The sequence below is a fragment of the Carcharodon carcharias genome, chromosome 4 (assembly GCF_017639515.1).
Source record: "Carcharodon carcharias isolate sCarCar2 chromosome 4, sCarCar2.pri, whole genome shotgun sequence".
Taxonomy (NCBI): Eukaryota; Metazoa; Chordata; class Chondrichthyes; order Lamniformes; family Lamnidae; genus Carcharodon; species Carcharodon carcharias.
The window spans coordinates 52,318,873-52,333,215 of record NC_054470.1 but is presented as its reverse complement, the minus strand read 5'-3'; the positions used below and the strand labels follow the sequence as shown (position 1 = coordinate 52,333,215).

The 14,343-nt window shown below is 46.3% G+C and overlaps 1 protein-coding gene across 1 annotated transcript in view; it reads left to right on the top strand.

Moving 5' to 3' along the window:
• Positions 1–6,776: 6,776 nt before the first annotated feature.
• Positions 6,777–14,343, top strand: part of rfx3 (regulatory factor X, 3 (influences HLA class II expression)) — a 466,745-nt gene continuing 459,178 nt past the window's right edge. The window contains exon 1 of the mRNA XM_041185706.1: positions 6,777–6,889. The gene's annotated coding sequence lies outside the window, so the exon portion shown is untranslated. The remainder of the gene's footprint in view (positions 6,890–14,343) is intronic.

The following is a 14,343-nucleotide window of genomic DNA, read 5'->3' as shown; positions in this document are numbered from 1 at the left end:
CCAACCAGAGCCAAGGCCATGGCACTGTGGGTGGTCCAGCTGCTCAGGGCGGGAGGAAGAAGTGTGGAAGGCAATAATGGTAGGGGATTCATTAGTGAGGGGAGTACATAGGTGCTTCTGCGGCCATAGCCGTGGCTCCAGGATGGTATGTTGCCTCCTGGGTCAAGGATATCACAGAACGGCTGCAGGGCATTCTGAAGCGGGAGGGTGAACAGCCAGAGGTTGTGTTCCATGTTGGGACCAATGGCATAGGAAGAAAGAGAAATGAGGTCCTGCAAGCAGACTTTAGGGAGTTAGGTAGGAAATTGAAAAGCCAGACTTTAAAGATAGTAATCTCTGGATTACTCCTGGTGCCACGAAGTAGTGAGTGTAGGAACAGATGAATGCATGGCTGGAGAGATGGTGCATGAAGGAGGGCTTTAGATTTCTAGGGCATTGGGACTATTTCTGGGGGAGGTGGGACCTGTACAAATTGGACGGGTTACATCTGTACAGGAACGGGACCAATACCCTCACAGGGAGGTTAGTTGTGGTGGATTTAAACTGAATTGGCAGGGGAATGGGATCCTGAAAAGTAGTTCAGAGTGGGGAGAAGCTGAGATGGAATTATAAGTTAAAATGCTAGTACGTGAGTCTGGAAGGCAGAGGAAACATAGGCTAGATAAAAAAAAGTGATTTTAGCAAGGCTAAATGGAATATATTTTAATGCAAGGATCCTGAGGAATAAGCCAGATGAGCTGAGGGCACAGATAGGTACATGGCAGTATGATATCATAGCTATGACCGAGACTTGGCTAAAAGAAGGGCAGGATTGGCAGTTCAACATTCCTGGTTATATGCTATTCAGATAAGATAGAGAGGGGGATAGAAGGGGTGGGGGGGGGGGGTTGGTGGGGGGTGGTTGCAATATTGATCAAGGAATCAATTATAGCTGTGAGGACGAATGATTATAAGGATCATCAAATGAGGCCATATGGGTAGAAGTAAAAAACACAAAAGGGGCAAACATGCTGTTGGGTGTACACTAATGCCCCCCAAACAGTCAAGGAGAGATGGAGGTTAAAGTTGTAATCAAATTTCAGAGAAGTGTAAGAATAATAAGGCAGTAATAGTAGGGATTTTAACTACCCAATTATTAACTGGGATACTTCTTGTGTACAAGATAGGAAGGGAGCAAAATTCTTAAGTTGCATCCAGGAGAACTTTTTTAGCCAGTATATAGAAAGCCCAACAAGGGAGGGGGCAGTTCTGGACCTAATATTCGGAAATGAGCCCAGGCAGATGGAAGCATATCAGTAGGGGAGCATTTTGGGGATAGTGACCATAACTCAGTTAGATTTAGGATAGTTATGGAAAAGGATAAGTTTGGGCCAGGAATAAAAGTTCTAAACTGGAGAAAGGCTAATTTTACTAAGGTGAATTACGATTTAGCCCAAGCAGACTGGATTCAGCTCCTTGCAGATAAAACTATGTCAACATTGGGAGGCATTCAAGCAGGTAATAGCGAGAATACAGGAAAAAATGTTCCTTAAATACAAAGGGTGGGACCAAGTCCGGAGAACCCTGGATGTCAAGGGACAGAAAGGTTAAGATGAGAAAGCATTGGTGAGTAGAATAAATGAAAACTCAAAGGGGTTTTTAAAATATATAAAGAGCAAGGGAATAACTAGGGAAAGTGTAGGGCCAATTAAGGACCATAGAGGTAATCTGTGTGTGGACCTGGAAGACGTGGGTACAATCCTCAATGAATACTTTGCATTGGTCTTCATAATGGAAATCAAATGATGCAGGTATAGACATCAGGAGGACAGTGAAATATTAGGGGAAATTAACATAGAGAGAGAGGAGGTACTAGTGAGTTTAGCAGCCTTAAAAGTAGATAAATCAGCAAGTCTAGATGAGCTGTATCCCAGGATTTTGAGGGAGGCAAGGAAAGAGATATCAGGGGCCCTGGCAGTAATTTTCAAATCCTTTCTGGCCATAGGTGAGGTGCAAGAGGACTGGAGGACTGCTAACGTTGTTGCATTACTAAAACATGGAGGAAGGGGTGGACCAGGAAATTACAGGACACTCAGTCTAACCTCGGTGGTGTGGAAGTTATTAGAAAGAATTCTGAGGGGCAGAATATATCTGCACTTAGAGAGACACAGATTAATCAGGCACAGTCAGCATGGATTTGTTTAGGGCAGGTCGTGTTTGACAAATTTGATTGAATTTTTTGACGATATAACCCAGGAGTGTTGATGAGGGTAAATGTATTTGATGTGGTCTACAAGGTCTTTAGCAAGGTTTTTGATAAGGTCCCTCATGGCAGTGTGGTCAAGAAAGGGTAAAATAAAAGCAAGAGTCTTTCTATATCTATTTTCCCCAACCAACGTCCCCTCCACCCATCCCACCCCCAAAAGGGCCATCTATCATTTGTTCTATGTTATTCTTTCACAGAGTGTGGACCCTTGTTCTGTTAATCACATATTTTGCTTTCTTACCTTTATGCCACCATCAGCACCTTCTTTAGCCTTTACCACCACCATTAACATTCCCTTTGTCTTGTGTCCGTGATACCTTTGTCAACCTCTCCTGAGCCCCCATCTATCGCTGACCTCCTATCCTGCTTTACCTGTTCCAACCCCCTTAAACAGTATAAATTCCATCACATTTCTACTTGTCTTTAAATCTGAAGAAGTATTTCGGACTCAAAACCATTAATTCTGTTCCTCTTTCCACAGATGCTGTCAGACCTGCTGAGCTTTTCCAGCATTTTCTGTTTTTATTATGGGCATGCTAGGGTTAGTTCTGTATTATCCTGTCCTAAAGGAAGGGGAGGAACCTAATCCTCTTTTTAGAGTCGAAAACATTGGGTAGCAAGTCAGGGCCATCTATCTCGTTATGACCAACACCCCAAATACTTGACACAAGTGGATGCGATTACTTGGGTAGCCCTGGATTTGTCTGGGTGTGTTTGGAGAGGGGATACTTTTGTTTGCCAGTACGCTGTAACTGAAAAATGCAGCACCAACCTGCGGGTTCACCTGGGATCAGGAAGGGCCCAATTGCACAATCATGGTGATCCAAGGAGCAGAGTTCTCTACATATGTGATATATAAAGGAAAGGGGGAATATTGTGTCACAACTACGCACCGGGAATATCAGTACGGGGACCTGATCTGTCCTATTTTGGACAGGGCTTACCCCAGCTCAACCTGTTAGACTGGGTGCACTGTTATTATTGAATGTTTATGCTCAAGTGAATATTACTGTAAGGGATGACTTGAAAGGATAACTACATGAGTATGTTGCCCGTTTTGGGTATGATTTACCCCCGTTACCCAAACATCTTATAGAACTATTACAGAGGAGTAAAACTTACAACAAACATTTCTATACCCTTCAATAAAAGAACAGGGAAATTAAGATAGAAATGCCAGACATTGGTGATGATAGCCATTGGTGGGACCTGGGTCTTAGCCACGAAATACATCCTTGGGTACAAATTATATCTCATGTACTGGTTGTTGTATAGTCGTTAATTGTTGTATATTTGCTGCATGATTTTTGTCATCAATGCAAACGTAGGAGAGCAGAAGAGCAGATAAAAATGTTGGATTAGATTCACAAGTGTAGTAATGTTCAAAGGCGAAATTATAAAATAAAGGGTGGATGCTGTAAAGCATTTTGATATTTTGTGTATTTCTGTGATACTGTAAGGCCTTCCTTTGTTTCTTTTTAATATGTAATCTCTTCATACTTGTATCGAAATGTAACAGTTGTGAGGTGGACCAATGTCCTGAGCTCAGGACTAGGTGGCAGGAACATGGAGTGCAGAGGACATCGAATGAAGGGAGAAGGTTTTTGACTGAAGATGTCAACTCAAGTACTGGACAAGGATACACACACACAGGCGTATCAGAACATGTCATTGCGGCAGTGGCTATAACCACCAGACACCCTGAATGCAGAAATTGACCTAGACAATGGTCTCTTGGGTATATGTGAATGGCTTTCCTCCTGCCTTACCAAGATACAGAAATCACATCCATTGCTGGCAGATACCTGGAGACACCCTCTGCTGGGAGCAGGGAATGACCACATGCATGTTGTCTTTGCATGGCCAGGGTGAGGTTGATTATCCAATCAGATGACTCGATTTAAGACATTACCTTATATGCCGACAGTCCAGGGTCAGAAAGGGGTATAAAGCCATAGCTCCCAAGGACACTGGGGCTGCAGCCAGGAAGTGTGATTTGGTCAGCCACTTGAAGCCGTGCATTCAGCAGTCTGACCACCCGGGAGTGAGCTCCTGCAGGCTGGTCTTACTAAGCAACTGGTGTTGTAAGTATATACTATTGCTTAGTGGGCTAATAAAGGCATTTCACATTAAGTGGAAATTGTATCCATAGTTTGTTTCATGTCATTGATACCAAGTACGGGGTGAGGACCTTAGAGTGTATTGAGACCCACCAGTTAAGAGTCTTACAGACGTCATGCACAGAAGGAAGTTGAACAAATTTCTGATGTTCTATTCTCTTGGGGTCAGGGGTGCCAGTCAATTGGAGTTTCACATTGTTTTCTTTTCCTTCTTTTAAAGGCATACAAGCTATAATTTTTTATGCTGAATCCATCAATTCTAGGTGACAAGTTTGTGTGAATTTAGAAGTGTGCCTGAATTGCCCAATATATAATCATATATAACGTGTACTGGGAATGTTTCTCCAATCTTAAGCAGCAGAAATGAAAATGTTTGAGAGACAAGACCAGTAAGTTGGTAAGCTTTAGTTTATATAATTAAAGCTTATATATATGTTTTAATTCATAGACAATTGATTGGCAGTTACAATTAACATTCAATTCACTTCATTTTAAACCCATCTTCAAGAATAATAAAAATAACCCATGCAACAAAATTCCGTATCATTGAGCTAACATAACATCCTGATTCTGAACAACTCTGAGATTAAGATGACCAAGGCTGGGATTTTCCATGCCCACCAGCGTTGGGCATGTTCAATGGCATAAGTGGACAATATGGCGTGATCAGTTTTGCGATGGCATGAAACTGGCTTGCAATTGTCTGCTCAACCCGCCGATGGTGGGCTACGTTTCCTGCCATCGGGAACCTCATTGTAATACATCAGCATAGCATTATAAGGCCAACCCACTGGACTTCATCACCGCACCACCACCACCAACCACACCCCCCCCCCCGCCCCCCCCCCCCCCCCCCCCGCCCCCCCCCCCCACCACTGGATCATCTGCCCACGTCGGTGGGAAAACACACTTACGTGTTTCACAATAGCACATAAGCAACATGCACCTGGCAGGCTGCACTTCGCTCAGGACTTCAAGGTTAGTTTGCCTACCTTGCTTTGCTCAACACTCATGGTCATCAGCACCAGGCTTCTCAGGCAGCACCATATCATTTTTAGAGGGCTCACGGGCAGAGCTCTACCTATCAAACCAGCCATAAGGCAGGGGTGGCTTTTCAATAGCTGCAGGGCAAGATCTTGCTTGGGGAAGGGGGAGAAGTGGCCTCAGGCAATGGAAGAGGCTGCAGGATGAGAACTGTACTGGGGAAGGAGGGTATCCCAGGGTGTCTGTTGGGGCACATGTTGTGCTGTGCAAGTGGTCTCAAGATGGTGAGAGCTGAGGAGGCAGTCTCCAGAGGAGATGAGGCCAGATGGACATGTGAGAGTATGTGTGTGAGAGTGAGTGGTGAGCCATGACTGACTCCAAAGTGGATATTTCTCACACAAGCAAGTGATGTCTACTAGGGTGACCCAAAGATCACTGCATATATCGTAACAAAGTCCTATTGTCCTAGAGCCTTAAACAATCCAAGTTCCAATCAACATAAAGCAATGACAACACAGTGCATCTTTCAGTTCATACCCTTTGTCAGGGATCAGGGCTTTCAACAATCTGTGGCTGACATGTCAGCCCTTAATCCTCCTGCTACATAGTCCCACCACGACCAACCTCCCTCCTCCCATGCCCAGCTTCAATTCATCATGAGGTAGCACACTCAGGGGAGGCCACTGCTGTTCCCATAAGCTTGCCCATTCTCATGCCTAGTGTTCCATCTCAAAACAACAGGGCTTGAATGACAAATACTCCCAGGTCACTTGTGTTAACTGTATATTAATTGTGTTTAATTCTATACAGATGGTGGGCATTAACTAGTGATTCACTTGAACCTTTATAAATAGTTCATGGTTGGGCTAGGAAATGTATGCTTATAATGTGTAAATCAAAATAAACATAAAAGTGTATACAAATTGGCTCCAGTTCTAACCTTCTTTCTCGATTAGAACATTATAGCAGATGACAGTTACCTAAATGCGAAGGTTGGAAACTAAGAAAAAATAGTTCAGGCAAAACACTAGAATGCCTGTAACCATTGTGATAAATGGCAGAAAGCAAATGTAAATTGTTGGGGTATGATTACCCTCCAATGTCTATGAGCAAGGGGGCCATGGTGGCGCAGTGGTGAGTGCTGCTGCCTCACAGCTCCAGGGATCCGGTTTGATTCTGACCTCGGGTGTCTGTGTGAAGTTTGCACATCCTCCCCGTGTCTGCGTGGGTTTCTGCCAGGTGCTCTGGTTTCCTCCTACCTTCCAAAGATGTGGTTAGGTGGATTGGCTATGGTTAAATTGGCCCTTTGTGCATGTGAGCGTTGAGCCCTGTGAATGACTCATTTCCTGCCCTGGATGCGCCTGCCTAGCAGCCATTGCCTATCAGGATAGGCTCTGACTCCTTGTTACCCTGAATTGGATAAAGTGGTTCTGGAAAAGTGAGTGAAGAGGGTCAAAGAGTATGAATTGTAATGCAAGTGAAATAATGAAGTGAATATGTGGACAAGCTTTGCTGCTTCCTACAAGAAGTAAAATCAGAAGTAAGGTATTTTTTGAGCTGAATGCTCATCAGTTGGATTTCTTAATGGTACATTCCTCACATAATTCTACATGATTATCAATGGGTGCTTGTGTAACTCTTTTGAGTACAAACATGTTTCCATCTGTTTCAGATGAAGTTACATTATTTCATAGTTCTGCCATATGTGAGATTTGAACTCTTGATCTTGGGGTTATAAACCCAGTACCATAACCACTTGGCTATTTAGGCCAAGCCTCTCATCAGTTGGATAGTGGTGAAAGTTTGGGCCGACTGTTAAGAGTTTCTTGGATGAAATTTACAAGCTATTAAGTACCAACAAGGCATAATCAGACTTGGATAAATAGAAAACTGATGGTCATTCCATGTGGGACCCTCAAGAAATCACCTGCCTTTCTTTTGTATATCACTGTTTATTCAACATTCTGTGCTTAATACATAACTGGCTGCAAATCTACCTTCTGTTAGCTTTTTACCTTAAGAGTTAATTCCCAACTAAACACCCCCAAACAGACAATGGACTGGTCCACAACCAAATACCCTCATAAAGGCAATGGACCAGTCTGCCCAGGAGTCAGAGATACTACGCTCTGAAGTAGTCATCCTGCCACTCTCTTATGCTACTTCAAACTATACACGTGTGTCCTGTTCTTTCTTTTGTTTTAGATAAGGTGATATATTTCTATTTATAAATTGTTGTATATGATAACCAAATAATGAAAGATGCTTACAAGAGGTATAAGTTTGACTATGGGTGGAATCGTCCAGATTTGCGTAATCATTTTACCTGCCATATCGTCCCATTCCCACCTCATTAATTATGCAGCCACAGGAAACACACCGTCCTGCTGGTGGGCGGCCTCCAATTTCCCCGCCATGCCATTACCTCGCTACTTCCTCACGCAGGGTGCCATATTTACAGTGCAGCCATGCGCATACTTCTCAATGCTTGCAGCCCAGGACTGCTCCGGTGAAAACATAGTCCCAAAAGCCAAGAAGGGTGCATGCCCCGACTCAGTAACACATCCCTGGGATGCATTCTGGATGCTGTGGAGGCCTGCCGCAATGTCGTCTACCCCAACTCTGGCCACAAGAGCCCCATCAGTCTCACCACTCCAGTTAAGGTGGTGAGTGCCAATGCTGCATACAAGAGGTCAGCCATCCAGTGCAGAAAATGGATGAATGATCTCATCTGTGCCGCCAGGGTAAGGCAACCATCTTATCACTCTAAACTCACACATTCACAAGGCCATCACACACTCACGGCCAGCTCAAGGGACATCACCATTTACTCTCTCACGTTCACCCTCGCATCTCCATCTGGCTTCATCTCCTCTGGAGACTGCCTCCTCAGCCCTCACCATCTTGAGGCCATGTGCATAGATCAATATGTGGCCCCGCACACACCCTAGGATACAACCCTTTCCCAGTACAGACCTCACCATGCAGCCTCTTCCCTTGCCTGAGGCCACTTCTCCCTCTTACCCTAGCAAGCCAGAGCCAAACAGATGTTGAAAAGCCAGCCCCCTTACTACTGGTCCAGTAGGTAGACACCTGCCCGTGAGCCCCCCTAAAAGTGATGCAGTGCTGTCTGTGAAGCCTGGTGCTAATGATCATGAGTGCTGCCCAAAGCAAGGTAGGCAAACAAACCTCAAGTCCCGAGTGAAGTGCAGCTCGCCAGGTGCACATGTGAAACACGTCGGCATGCAATAACGTCAACATGCCCGGATGATCCACCATGGGGCAGATGATTCTGGAGACCAGGCCTTATAATGAGATGCTAAAGTATTGGAATTAGGTTCCCGATGTGCGGTGGCGGGAAACGTGGCCCGCCATTGACCGGTGGAGTGGACGGTCACAAACTAGTTTCACGATGGCGTGAAACCAATTTATGGCCTTCTCAACATATTGTTCCCCATCCCCGCACACCATGACACAAATAGACAATTCCAGCTTAGTTTTGGATATTCTAGAGAGTTGTTAACTAGGATTCACATTGATTTGACTTAGACAAGCTGGCATTAAACCATGCATTGAACCGAGTTACAATTTCATTATTTCAATGGCTAGATAGCCAAAACAGATATAGTGAAGGTAGAGTTCAATACTAGAATACATGTTTAGCACTTTGTTTATTATAGTTAAATCTTTATGATCCATGGGACATAAGGCAGAATTGTCCCAGATTTGTGCTTAGCGTGGCAGTGGGCGTGAAAAAGGACGTTTTGCACACTGGCCACAATGGCGGGTTTTCACGCCATATTGTCCCATAACCACCTCATTAATTATGCATTTGCGGGAAATGCGCCAGGGCTTCTGATTCGCCCAACTCGCTGTTACCTCAGGCCTTCAGAAAACTGGGCGTCATATTTAAAGGCTGCCCCTGCACAGAGCTAGCACTCTTCAAGGGATAGGAAGCTGCTGGGAACTGATGGCTGCTGAAAGGAGGAAACATGTTGGCACCTGATTTAGCAAAGCCTCCCTGGAGCACCTACTGGATGCAGTGGATACCCAACGTGATGTCCTCTATCCCCACTCTGGGCGAAGGCCAGCAAGCAAGGTCACCAATCCTGCATGGGAGGCAGAGGCTGTGACAGCGGCAACGGTAGTCAGTGCCAATGTTCTGCAAAAGAGGACAGCTACCCAGTGCTGAATGAGGATGAATGATCTCCTCCATTCCACAAGGATAAGTCACTATTCTCATCACTCTCAACTCACGCACTCACAAACCCATCACACATCCACAGGGATCTCATTCACTACCAGTTCAAGGGACAACACACACCTTCATCTGCCCTGTGGATGGTGTCCTCATCCCGTCCATGGCAATACTCACCAACCACACGCGCTAGGCATCCTTATCATCTGGCCTGGCAGACATCCTGCTTATATTCTCTCCATCTGTTTTCATGCAGGACAAGCTGGCACACAACAAAAGGGAGAGGTTGCAGACTGGTGGAGGAATGCCTGAAATCAACGTCTTCACAGACTTTGAAAATAGAGTCCTCCAGCTGGCCAGTGACAATCTGGGTCATTCCTGTGCTGACGGTGAGGCCAGCGGTGTTCAACCAATTGAGGATCCAGCAGTGGAACATCCATCAGACAACCATGCTGTGAGTAACTTCCACTGTTCCGCAGTCTCCTGCTATGCACTAATTATTTCTCCTTGCTTTCACACAGGCACATCTGGTAAACTACCAAGGGGGTCCACAACCCAGGTCCTTGACTCAAGCCCCAAAGAAACCACAGAAGAAGAACCTGATGACAGTCTCATTGAAGACCCGTCACAGCACTCACCCACACCCTCCACCAGCACAAAGACTCACACCTTGGTGGGACCTGGCTTTAGTGTAGCCTCATGATCACAATCTGGTGAGCACATCGCACTGTCCAATTCACAGCAGTTGGCAGCAGGGATTTCCCAGGTGTCCGGCAGCCGGAGGACGGCTGGAGACCAGAAATCTGCTGTGTCTGTGTCAGATGAGGAGCCTCTGGATTCGGTCATGTCACAGTTGCTGGAGCTGCAAAGGCAAACGCGAGAACATCAGGAAAGGGATTCCACTGCATACCTCAGATTGCAAGGCATGATAGAAGTCCGTCTGCCTTCAGGCTAACGTGATCACGCCGGCATGCCAACGCATCGAGGTCAACATTGGTAGGATGTCGGCCGCTGTGGAGACCTTGGTCCAGGACGTCTCTCCTGCACTCATGCATAGGCTGAACTCTATTGTCTCTCTTTCTCTGTCTCTATCTCTCTCTATCTGTCTCTCTCGCTCTCTCTCTCTTAGTTGGCGTCCAATAGTGTCAACACAAGAGGGGTGCGGGGTAGCTTGATCTCGCTCCAGCTTCCCCTTCTCCTCAAAGAGTCAGCCAGAGGCCCTTGGGCACCCATAGGGAGGAGGATCAGCAGGTGCACACTCCAGGTCATTCACCCAGGTGACTCCAGGAGTGTCCGGCCCATCCAAATCCCCTCTTCCTGTGAACCCATCAGCTCCAACCCCACAGACCGAGGAGGGTACCACTGCCACACAACAGGACCCCAAAAGCAGGCCAGGGCCCTCCAGGTCTCGGCCCTCCCAAGGATGCCCGTCAAGGTCATCACAGTCAGCAGGCTGCCTCCACCTGTGCTGTGGATGTCCGGGGAGCACCAAGACATAGCGGCAGGGTTAGGAAGGTTTAGGAAGATGTAACTCTTTCAGAGCCAAACAATTAAACAAATTAACAAAATAAGGGATAAAGTATTTAGGAAGATGTAGTTGCACAGCCTGGGCATGGGTGTTAGCCACTTGTACATAATTCACTATTGTAAATAAACTCCCAAAATGTCTTCTTGCCAATAGCTCCTTGTGCCGATCAGCAGTGTTCTTGTCACTCAGATGTGAAACCTTGGTCCCTGCACAAGATAAAGGCAGGTCTTCATCCAGGGCCTCTTCCTTCTCAACACACTGATGAGCCTTCACAGTCACTGGACAGATCAGTCATGCCTGCCCCTCGATGGGGCTTACCATTGCTGCCACAATGTCCTGGGCTGGCAGCACAAAGTTCCATCATTCTCTCTGTGTGCTCTCAGCACCTTTGAGGTGTGGCTGGCTCCCATCTCATCAACATCTGTGTCCAGTGACAGTGTGGTCCTGAAGGGTTCAGCTCATGAAGGATGCCATAGGACTAGGAGACATTAAAGTTTCCACGTTACATCTCTATGATATGACCCTGTTCACAGAGTGCAAGCGAGCTGCCATCAGCCAGGTAGGAGTCAGACATTCACATAAGCTAAAATCAAAATACTGCAGATGCTGGAAATCTGAAACAAAAACAGAAAATGCTGGAAAAACTCAGCAGGTCTGGAAGCATCTGTGGAGATTGAAGCAGAGTTAATGTTTTGAGTCCATATGACCCTTCTTCAGAGCTGAAGAGAAGTGGAAATGTGATGAAATTTATACTGTCTAAGGGAGGTGGGGCAGGTGGAGCTGGAAAGAAGGCCAGCGATAGGTGTGGGCAAAGGAGGGATTGAAAAAGATGTCAGGAATTAAAGGACAAAGGGAGTGTTAATGGTAGTGGTTAGTGCTAAAAAAAGGTACTGATAGTGGCATAAAGGTAAGAAAGCAGAATGTGAAAATAGCAGAACAGCAGTAGCATTGTGTGAAAGAACAACATGGAACAAGTAACAGATGGCCTTGTAGAGGATGGGATGGGGGGGAGGGGGCAGTGGTGGGAAAAAAAAGATTAGAAAATTTGGTCTAATTTGGTCTACTGCATCCACTGCTCCCAATGCGGTCTCCTCTACATTGGGGAGTCCAAACGCAGACTGGGTGACCGTTTTGTGTGACATCTCCAGTCTGTCCGCAAGCATGACCCAGACCTTCCGATCACTTGCCATTTCAACACACCATCCTGCTCTCGTACCCATATTTCCGTCCTTGGCCTGCTGCAATGTTCCAGTGAAGCCCAATGCAAACTGGAGGATTAGCACCTCATTTTCCAATTAGGCACTTCACAGACTTCTGAACTTAACATTGAGTTCAACAACTTCAGATATGAACTCTCTCCTCCATCCTCACCCCTTTTTTCTAATCCCCTTTGTTTCTACATTCATTTTTATTTTTTATCCACTTATTTTTATTTTTTAAATTCATTTGTCTATGGTTTTATCCATCTATTTATCACCCTTCTATCCCATTTTCTATCCCTTTTTGTCTCCACCACTGCCCCCTCCCCCCACCCCATCCCCCTCCCTTTGCCCTTTAGTTCATGACATCTCTGTCAATCCCTCCTTTGTCCCCACCTATTGGTAGCCTTCTATCCAGCTCCACCTGCTCCACCCCCCTTAAACGTATAAATTTCATCACATTTCCATTTCTCTTCAGCTCTGTAGAAGGGTCTTACAGACTTGAAACATTAACTCTGTTTCTCTCTCCACAGATGCCGCCAGACATGCTGGGTTTTTCTAGCATTTTCTGTTTTTGATTCACATAAGCTATTTGATGATCTATGGCGTGTTCCTAGTCCATGTCATCATCATCTGCCTGGAATGTAGGGACTAGGAGCATCTGCGGAATCTCCGTGACAGAAGCCTTATCACAGAGGGTATGTGCACTGCCAACATCCGGGCAGGAGTCAAATGCTCACAGGTAGAATGTGAGGATCCATGGTATCTCCACACTGCATGTCATCATCTTCCTCCATGAATCTAGCATCTATGAGAGCCTCCCGAACGCGCCTGTCACGTCTGGCCAGTGCAATGGCCTCATCGCTGCCATTCTCACCTTCAAGGTCTTCGTCACTCTCATCCTCATCGATGTCCTCTTCTTTGGAGGAGACAGCCAGCTCCTCTCACCATTGCAGCGCCAGGTTATAAAGGGCACAGCAGGCAACGATGATGCATGATACCATTTGTGGACTGTATTGCCGGGCTCCACCAGACCAGTCAGGCATCGTAACCTCATTTTCAACATTCCGATGGTTTCCTCCAACAAAGTGCAAGTTGCAGCATGAGCCTCATTTTACCTTCTCTTTGCTGCATTCTGAGGCCACTGCACGGGTCATCAGCCACATCCTTGCAGGTAGCCCTTGTCCTCTGTGTACCCTAGAAGACATCAGGGATCTGAGACCTAATGAGAATGTAGGAGTCGTGGACACTCCCTGGGAACTGTGCGCAGACCTGTAGGATGCATTTATGGTGGTCATACACCAGCTGCACATTCAGCAAGTGGGAGACCTTGTGGTTGACATAGTTGACCGCTTGTTGCCATGGAGAACTGAACGCCACATAAGTGCAGTCAATGGCACCCTGCATCTGTGGGAAACCTGAGATCTGGGCAAATCCCAGTGCTCTCACTGGCTTTCCTGATCCTGGAAAAATTCACAAAGCTGTATGCTTCACAAAGATGGTGTCCGTGACCTCCTGGTTGCATTTGTGGGTAGAGGCTTGCGATATCCCACTGAGATCACCTGTGGAGCCCTGAAAGGAGCCACTGGTGTAGAAATTGAGCACCATATTCACTTTCACAGCCACTAGCAGTGGATGCCCTCCATGTCCCCATGGCATAAAATCCTGCAGTAGCTGGCAGATGTGACTGACCAGTTTCCTGAACAAGTGCAGTCTTTGACGACACTGGTTCTTGATCAACTGCAGGAATGACAAGCGCCATCTATAGACCCTGACTCTAGCTAGCGCCAACCAACAATGGCTCGCTGTGGCTCTACAGTGGTTTGCGCAGGAGCCCCAAACGCCCTTTCTTCTTGAGGATTCTACACCTCCTGTTGTCCAGCCAGGCACCTCTGTCACTCTTCTCCTTTGTCTCTGCTCCCTGTAAGCCATGAGGCATACAATTGGGTCAGCAGGCTCCATGTTCCTGATGTACCCCTCCCGCAGGATGCAAGAGAGAGATACGTGGGTTAGCATGGGTGTACTAAGAATCTGTCTTGGTTAAGTCTGAAGGCCCCGTAACACATCCC